We start from the raw sequence: 10,043 nt of genomic DNA on the forward strand, positions 1-10,043 counted from the left end.
CGAAACGAGTAAACGGTTAAAGTTTAGTAAAAGTTGGCAACTTTGGTTTACTCGTTACTTCTCTAAAACAACTTGTAATGGTAACTCGTTACTTCTTTGCTTGTTATCAATTTTCTTTATTACTTTGAAAATTGTCAAAAAAAATGCACATATGCAGAAATGGATCTATATATTTTAATTAAAATTGATCAAGCATGACTTTCTATCCACTCCCCTTATACCTTTCCCTCCTTCCGTTGCTTTCATTTATCTCATTTAACCCAATCAAAAGTTTCAATTCACGAACACAACTTCTTCAAAACGGAGAAAACTCGAAACAACAAAAAATCAACTCCGAAGAAAAATCTCAACTTGCATGAAATTCAATCAGAACACCGAAAAGCAACTCATGTCTAACTGGGGTTAGAGGCGGCTTGCTTGTGTCTGTGTGTGTGTGTGTGTGTGTGTGTGTGTGTGTGTGTGTGTGTGTGCGTGTGTGTGTGCGTGGGCGCCGCGCGTTTGGGTGTCTGTGTGTTCGTCCAAAAATTCTAGGCGAAAAGACCTCAGCGCTTTTGCGAAAATTTAAATATGCGAGTTGCATACTTTTAGGGGCATGCAAACAATGCGTACGCAAAAGCTGGAAAATGGTAGGAGGTGGGTGATTTGATGCGAATAGATGTTGGCAGGGGCGGGTGAGTGAATCGAAAAGAAGGCGTGGCCGCAGGTGGATAGCACAAAACGCAATGTTTTTGGCATTAGCTAGGCGTCGGTTCGCTACGTTCATTGTTGTTGCGATTTTCAAATCAATTGGCAAACAAAACAACAAAAGCGCAAACACAAACAGAAAGGCAAGTGAATAAATGTACGCATATGGGATATGCTTGTGTGTGTGTGTGTGTGTGTGTTTGTATGTGTTGTGTCATGTGAGTTGTGCTTTGGCGGCATTTACTTGGTGCAGTAACATAAATTACCACAGTCAGCGACCACAGAAGGCAAAGAGAATGGTAGAACCTACGAGCGGGAGGAGTAAAAGGGGGCCGGGCAACATAATAAACGGCACAGGGACAGGTCATGTGAACGGGGAAATGTGCAAAGTGGCGCTAGGAAAGGATAGCGGTCGGGCACAAGGGTCGGCTCGAGGGTATGTAGAGAGGACCGCAGACGAGCCACCGCGGTCACTGCAACGTTTTGTGGCTTACAAATTATTTACTTAATTGCCAACGAAATGTGTCTAATGAGCCAAAATGGCACAAAATCCAATGAATCCTATGGAATGCACAGAAACGTGAAACACTGGAATGCGAACGACTTTAATGCCATCAAACAGTTGTTATTTGAGAATTACGCACACTCACACTCACACGCACAAATACACACATACTCACATACACACACAAACACCTGAAACCAAAAAGGAGACAATTAAATGGTGGAATACATGGTGAATGCTCAGGAAATACCAAGAGTTGTCTACTAGTTCAATTTTCAAAAAAAAATCTATTTGTGGTTTGATTAATCCTTAATACCCTTTGAATGGGCTGGAACTCAAGGTGGCCTATTCTTTTTACCAATCCAAGGCTATTAAGCTTTTCTTTTATAAGTTGCTAGTTAAGGCACTCGCTGGCAATGAGTATAGATGTTGATCAAGGACACTTTCAAAGAATTGGGTTATGAACAACCGTATAAAGGCAACTTAGTTATTACGACTAAAGTAACGAGAGCTAGTGTCTAGTTTACTGATTACTCTTTCCTTTAGGTTACTCGTTATTAACTAACGAGTTGCAGATATACAATTTAAACTTGTAGTTAATCGACGAATAAGCTGTTAACGAGTATTCGTTACTTATTTAAGTATCTGGCAACGTGAACTCTTTACTTTTACTCGTTATTAACTCACACATTGCACATAGAGTTTGTAGGTAAACAACGAGTAAGCGTGACAACTAGTTACATGTATGTATGTATGTAGAGGGAAAGTGCATTAACCGTTCGTTTCTAGCCTGTTGCTGGAATTTGTAGAGCTTTTGTTTCTGCCTCGGTCGGAAAATAATTTCCGGTAGACAATGGGATGAATTGAAATTTGCTTGTTTTTTGTTTGTTTTTTTTTTTGTTTTGTTTTTGGCGTGTCCCCGCCAGTCCTCAGTTAGATGTTGTTGTTATCGCTTCTGACGTTTTGAAAATTGTCGTGTTTGCATATGTTGTCTGGAAAGCTACCACTTTTCGCCTACCTCACTTGCCACCCACATGGTATGGGCGTGGCACATATTGAACATTAGCTAAAACTCAAGTGAGCCGCAACGAATTGAAACGAAACGAATCGAATCGAATTTCTAGCTCTAGCCTTGGCCAAAAGCAGCAGCACGAAGGATATAAAAACAAAGCGAGACCATATCGATGGGTGGGAACATCGAGACTAGACTGAACCACTGGACTTAGATGGCCAGAATGGGGGAAGGAGGACAGGGTGGGGTGACGGGGTGACGGGGTGGTGCAGCAGCAGCAGCATTTTGCGGCGTGTTTGTGCAGTGACAGCAACAGCGACAAAGTTGATTTATCAGTTTGGTGGCCATTAATCATCACAGCGACAAGTTGGACAGGCTACGGCCCAGCTGGGGTCAACAATGTTGTTGTTGGCATTGTTATGCTCCTGCTCCTGCTCCTCATCCTCCGCCACCTCATCCTCCTTTTTCTACTTCTTCTTCTGCTGCTGCTACTTCATGGCATTGGTGTTGGTGATACCGGCAACTGAACTGAACTGGACTTGACTGTGCTAACGGAACGCGTCTAACGTCCAACAATGTGTCGCTTACGCTTCAGCGCTTTGCCCATTTATATACCTAAATATGTGTAAGTATATACTCTAACTACTAAAGAGAGTATATCAATTTAATCACTACACTTGACTGAAGATTTGTTGCTGTCCATAACAACAGTAACCTCAGATTCAAGTGAATATGGCCGGTAAATTATAACCCATTATGGATTGATTCACCTAGTAAGACTCCGTATAAATTTCGATGTTCCCTAAGAAAGTAATCAAGCATGAACAAAGTATTGGAAACCCCTGCTAATGGTGTAAGTTCTCTCTTTTGGAGGGAATCTTTGCTCTAGTTACGTAATTTTTGCAAGTCCTTTTTTGTGCTTCTAAGGAAACGAAAGCTCTCATGTGCATTAAGAGTGTTGTTATCTAAAACGAGTTACTTCTCCTGCTGATGTTGATGGTAATAACCTAATAGTATTCAAACATGGACTCAGATGATATGTCACCTGGCGCACCATTTGCATTAGCCAACGGAGGCAAAGAGAGAAAGATTCATAATGTTTTCTCTTTTTATGCATTCCCGCCCTGCTTTTTGCCCTTTTTTGGTTCGGTTCAATTTTCCTCGCTCGGTCTGTCTGTCTGTCTGCCTTGGCTGCATTTCAATTCACAGCACATAAATCGACAAATCGCCGATGGCTGAAAGTTAGTTGTTTTTTTTTCCTGCTACTCGGCTCCTCATCTTGGGCAATTTATCTAAGCTGCGCAGGTGACACACTGTGCAAAATGTGCAAAATTGCTGGTCATATATATTGGATATCCCGTCGCTCCACCCATTCCTCCCCCCGCCATCTTACCCATAGCTTTATAGTCATCTACTGAGCATGAGAGCGATAAATGTTTTAAACGGCCAAATCGATGGCAACACATGCGAGTCGAACTAAAACTTTGCTCCTTTTCTCTCTAGTTTGATCTGCTTTATTTTATGCTACATATATGCCATCGCCTGTCTGTGTATATATGCGTGTGTGTGTGTGTGTGTGTGTGTTACTTTGCCGTGCAATTAAAGCCAAGACTTGGGGGAGTTTATGGCAAAACTTTACACCGATTGTGGATATGCTCTTGCATATGTTAAAAATGGTATATATCCAGTGTGCCCAAATATGTATTTGTATATCGATTTTAGTGTGCCCTTGCTTTTAAACTTTTGGCATTTTTACAGACCGTGGTATAAAACAATATGGGAAGTCGGTTGTAAGATATGTATATCCGATTTTGTTGAGTATTCATATGCTTTAGCAGGCCTTGTAAGCCATTCGTTATGCTCTTTCATCAGCGGGAAAAAAAAATTATAACTCTTAGTAAAAGGTTGAATTGGGCGGCAGGGGGGCGTGGGGCCACAATGGGGTTTAAGTTGGGTTAGGTCTGGTCTGGTCTGGTCTGGTGTTTGTTTTACTGTGTGCCTGGCATAAATAGCACATGGCCATGACTGCGACTAGGGCTATGACTATCTATCTCTATAGATATTGCGTATGTGGCGTGCAATGTTTACATATGTACACACACACACACACACACATTAGGTATGGGCGGCGGTAGGGGCGGAAGGACACGCAAAATGCAAAGAGTAAAAAGTGGGCTTGATGATGAAGGAAGGGCGCAAACAGTATTGAGTTTATACGAGTTGTTGGGGGTTTTTGTTTGGCATAGGTCTTGCCTCACAGTTACTACACTATACTATTACATGTATACATATGTACATATATGTATACATATGTATGTATGTATGTATGTATGTATGTATGTATATGTACACACACCGAGATGTATCTTTGTGGATTTAGTGTAATTTCAGCTAATTGCTTAATCAATAAATACATAGTTCAATTACTTTTACGACAGGTCGCTAGAGGTTAGTTTGTTCGTTTCGTTTCCTTCAATTCCTTTTTTTTTGTATGTATAATCGAAATGACTTTTTGATCGCATTCAAGGCGTTTGTCCAGAGGTTGATCACAGGTCGGATCTACTGAGCAATGGCTTAGTTTTTGAAATGAACTTAGTTTTTAACCTTAGGGGTTACCACTAATCAGTTCTTCTATTTCTGTGGCCCAGCTATTAGCAAAATTTATATATTTGTTTTTCTTTTATGGATGGAGAACCCCTCAACTACATAATTTTCGCCTCGGGTATTTTGGTTTTTCTGTTTTTTGTTTTTTGGGTTTTGGTCAAGCTAAGCGGCTTAAAATTTCCACCAAAACGTCAAATGGCGGCTGCTCGGACCCATCATCGTGGTTTCACTTCCTCCTGGCATCGCCATCCTTGCCTTAGTCCCTCTGTGGGAGGGGGAGGGTGGCAAACAAGCGAATGTGATCACACAAAAACCCAATTAAAAAGTTTGCATTTTTATGCCGTCCATACACTAGGAGCCCCCATTCCCTTCTGTCCATCGCTACCCAAGCGCCACCCACTTAGCCTGATGGAAAAAATTGAGGAAGAAAATTTCCAAAAGGAAGAAGTGAAAAAGAAAACCTTGGGCGCGTGAGGAAAACTGTTTGTCAAATAAAATTGTCGCTGATAAGGCAAGTTTTGAATGATACAAAAAAAAAAAAATCAGAAAGAAAATGAAAATGAAAAACGGAAAACGACATGGACAAAAAAAATGAGAAAGGGAGCTCCAGCCATTAAGTGGGCGTGTCTGGTTGAGAGAAGAAAATATAAATACGAAAAATAAATGGAATTGTGACATTTACGCGTTTGGCGAGCTTAGAGCGAGTTAATACTTTGTCACGTAGAAAGCGCGCGAAAGTACTGCGCGCCAAAGGAGTGGGGGGGGGGCAATGACCAGTCAGTGGAGATATGAGAGACCAGTGAGGAGAGGGAGGAGGAGGTGGAGCCATTGGAGTAGAGCAGATGTCACAAAGCGAGGCGAGAAAACATTTTGCAAGTTACTTTTCGAATTTTAATTATTTTTTTTTTTGGCGACTCTCTCCCTCTCTCTCTCTCTCTCTCTCTCTCTCTCTCTCTTGGTATTTCGTTCTCCTTTCTCTGTCGCTATCTCATTTAGGATCTCTCCTTTTTATTTTTCTTTATCTGTTTTGCTATCTGTCAGTCTGTCAATTTGTCGCTTTTGGTGTGTATTTTATTTTTACATTTTAATTAAAACGCAATTTGCACTTACTTAGAAAATCATTTCATTTCGTTTTACTTTTCCGAGTTTTCATTCTCTCTGTCTATCTCTTTCCATCTGCCCTTTTGCTTTGAGAAAGTTTTTTGCAGCAAAGTCCTTTACAGGACTCCCAACAGATAATTCGAACAATAAGCCAAGCTTAGTTCCTTTTTTGTTCTTTTCAGCAATTTCGCTTTGACTTTTCCAAAACTGTTCATCAGTTTTCTAATTGCTGCTTTTGCATTTTCCAAAACTAAAATTTAAACTTAAAATTTCCAATTCTATTTCTAAAATATCTTTACAGAGTGTATTTGAGTCGAGCTTTGCTTTGCTCCAAATGGCCAAAAAATTTGCATTTAAATAAATTTTCGAATTAAATTATAAGTATGTATGTACTTATTTATATTTAAAGCAAATACAGTAAAAACTTCCTAAAAGGACACCCGCATATGTCCTTGTTCGCTCCAACAAATGTTTATCGTATTGTGTTTTGTGTCTTTCGTGTTCACTGCGGTTGTTGTTTAGTTTCTCTGTTAATGCCTGTACTAAGTTTAATTAGTATTATTTTAGTATTTTGCCTGTTTTCCATGGAAAAAAGAAATTGGAAAACGATGAGTAAATTTTTGTGGACTATTTTGTTGGAACTCTTTATCATTCGCTCGCCATCAAATAATCACAAAAGCCAACACAAAATTTAATCGACACAAAACTTTGCAGTTGGCTTTTAAGTAGCTTTCCCCATTCCAACAACAACACTTTCAAGGGGGAACCTCCTCTCATCTCCTCTCCTCCAGTCATTTATCCTTTCATTGTTATGCCGCTGCAATCCTAATTGTTCGTTTGGCCAAAAGTGGCAAACGATGAATCGGAAGAGACAAGTGAGGGGATTGGCGATTGGGGGAAAATTTTGTGAATAGCCGCGAATTTTCCATAGAATGCGATTGCATAATTAATATTGAGAGTTGGCAAAATGGTAACGAACACCCATAAAAACACACACACACACACACACATGAAGTACTTATATCACATAAATCTAATAATATTTGGTCGAAAGTTCTTTGGTTAGAGGAGTTCGTTTTTGTTTTTGTTTTTTTTTTTTGGGTTAGTGGCAATCGGTTTTTGAATTGCAGCTCTTCTGTTGTTCAGTGTGCATAATAAAATATATTTTATCTCATTGATCTCCCCACACACGCATAGAGAAAGAGAGAGTGTGAAAGAGAAAAAGATGGAGACGAAGAGACAGTGGAAAAGAACATTGGGTGGATAAAGTGGGGAATTGAATGGTCAGAAACATTGAAGCTATATTTATGGCCCATTGACGATAGGCCCAAAATAAATGCCGAAAAGCACATACAGAGAATTATAGAGATAGCGACAAAAAAGGAAAGCCAGACAGAGGAAGAGAGAGACATAGAATACACACAGACAGAAAGAAAGAGAGGGAGTCAAAGATAAGTAACTAGGAGTTCGCCAATGGAAAAGTAAGTACATAGATCGATAGCGAGTTATAAATTCATTGAGAAATTTACTTAAACTTCATAAGACCAAATGACAAACTAGACAAACTCATGGTAACTTGGCGCAACTGTCGACCAAATTTGCCTGAAGCAGGATAAATTGTGTTTCTATACTTAGCTTGGCTCGGTCGGTATAACTCGATCTCTTACTAAGAGCCCGGAACAAAAACTTTATATCCCAAATGACTCAGATTATGTCTCAGATTAAAACTGGTTCTAGCATTCCTCAAGTGATCCGTTATGAATTCTTGATCCCTAAAAGAAGAAATGAACAATTTGATTGGAAGGAGCAACTAAATAAATTAATGATCCAATACTAGTACATACATACATACCTCAAAAGAAGCATCCTAATATTGATGGATATATAGAATCCTAAAACGGTGGAAGAAGGGGGAGGCATCGCTTTGAGTGGGAAATTTATCATAATTCTCTTATTTTCTTTGTATTTGGCAGCAAATTTCACACCTTATCTTTTTATGAACCGTTGACGAGTTTTTTTAGCCGTCCTATACCTTCCACAAGCAGGCGGCGGCTGGGCAAACAATTTAATTAAAATATGTACTCCCTTTTCATCCCCCCCATGGCACCATTCCACATGAATCGCCCACCTGCCACCCAACCCCCGTTGGCCACGACTTTTCTCATCCAACCAAAACAAAACATGAATTGTCGCCAAATTGAAACATTTTGTGCCCCGTGACATGACTGCCCATCCCTCTCCCCCTCTCTCTATCCCTTGCTGTCTCTTTCTCTCTTTGTGGTATGTGTCTCTTTTCTCTGGTGACAATTTTCATCCTGCTGAACTGGATGATTGTTGTCAGTGTCATAAAACTTCCTTTCTGCCACTTGCTCCACATTTTCGACTGTCAGTCGCCTCCTCCACACCTTAGCAGCCTCCTCCCACCCCCCTCACCAGTTTTACTCTTCTGTCCTGTCTTCTCTTTTTGGCTCTCTTCTGTTTTGTTTTTGCGTTTTTAATTTTGCTTTGTGACCATTTCTTTTTCGTTCTCGCAATTGTCAAGTGTCCACCCACCCCGTCCGCACCGTGCAAGCAACACTTTTATTTTGCCAAATACCCTGTAAGTGTTGCCCAAGGAAAGTCCTTGTGACTTCCCTGCAACCTTCTTGTTTAGCTGATTAATCTAAATTAGCTACAGGGTGTAGCTCAGTCGACATATGCACTGGGACATGTACTTGTTCTTGTCTCTTGCTGTCATTTGATGAGTTTGACAGCGGCTATTTCTTTCTAGCCGTCTTTGGCGTCGCAATCGCCGTCAACGCCAACATCTTCGTATTGTTGTGCAAATAAGCAGCGCTCAGGCGTCAAACGGAAAATAAATGAGCCAAAAGTGCTTGACGCCATGGAGAAAGTGTGGGAGGGGTGAGTGGATTGAGATGCTGGCATATTCTTGTTGCTGAAGTGAAAACAAATTAACTATCTCACGCTGAGTTTTTGTTGCCAGTGCAAACAAAAGGAGAGCGGAAATGCTGCCTTGCTAGCTGGCTGACTGACTGAGTGGAGGGGACAAGGCGAAGGAGCCAAGCCAGATGGAGTCCCGCGTTCTCCCATTGAGTCAAGGCTTCTGAAAAGAAATGAAAAGGATATAGAAGGTGACAACTTTGTTTACATAAGGGCCTCTATTTACACCTACCCATTTATACAGGTACCTTTAGATATTTGGCAAAACATGGGATATATGTACATACATACATACATACCTCTTGCGTTGACCTCCAATAAGGGTAAAATTATGTTTAGTATATTCTAGCATACATATATTAGTGGGCAAATCATAATGAAAACAAGAATAATGTTTTAAGAAGTGTTGTGCAACTTGTAGGAAACCATCGATATTTGGGATGGTTTCCTGCAAAATAATCGATAATCATCGATACGGGTAGTCATCGATTGCCGACCAGCACTAGCAACGCCTTTATAAGCTTCTGCTTCGTCACATTTCGTTCATTCAGCGTGACTTTGCAAGTGCCTTTTGGAATTTTGGAAAATAATTGTCGGTAAGTACTTATAAGTTTTTTTTTTTTCAACTAAAATGGACTAATTGGAAAATTTAGTCCTTAGCTATTTTTAATTATGGAAGCCAACCAAGAGAATCGGAACATTTTGACGATTGGTCAACGCAACATTCTGGAAGAGGTGTACTGCTATGGACTCTACCGTTTGAGCCGGAAAGTGAAGCGACGTGACAGCGTGCTTAACCAAATACGTATTTTGTTCGAGGACTTTCAAGGTTGCCCCGAGTTCGATAATATACTGCAGACAATGATCAGTAAAATGGTCAAGGTGATTTATCAATTAAGTGATTTAAGAATGGCTATTGCTGAGATTGAAAGATGCCTCGTCACTAACACTTTTTAAATAAAGCATGTGAAGTGTCACAAGAGAAATAGCAAAACACTTGCCCATTACTTCCAAACATTCCTATCTGCAAATTTAGGGAGGCGATGGGCTCCATGGACTCAATTGCCTCGATCCCTACCCCCTAAGAAAAGAGGGGACTCAAATGAAAATCAAACGTAAGTAATTTATGATTACAGCCAAACCTAATGCAGATTAGCGGAGAGCTAATACAATATGCTAGGATAATGTTAGATTGGG

The 10,043-nt window shown here is 40.3% G+C and overlaps 1 long non-coding RNA gene across 1 annotated transcript; it reads left to right on the top strand.

The window, feature by feature from the left end:
* Positions 1-9,392: 9,392 nt before the first annotated feature.
* Positions 9,393-9,840, top strand: LOC137583688 (uncharacterized). The gene is made up of 2 exons (XR_011033432.1): positions 9,393-9,442; positions 9,500-9,840. It is a non-coding gene; the product is annotated as an uncharacterized lncRNA (long non-coding RNA).
* The last annotated feature ends 203 nt before the right edge of the window (positions 9,841-10,043 follow it).

The sequence above is a fragment of the Drosophila tropicalis genome, unplaced genomic scaffold (assembly GCF_018151085.1).
Source record: "Drosophila tropicalis isolate 14030-0801.00 unplaced genomic scaffold, ASM1815108v1 contig_867, whole genome shotgun sequence".
Lineage (NCBI taxonomy): Eukaryota > Metazoa > Arthropoda > Insecta > Diptera > Drosophilidae > Drosophila > Drosophila tropicalis.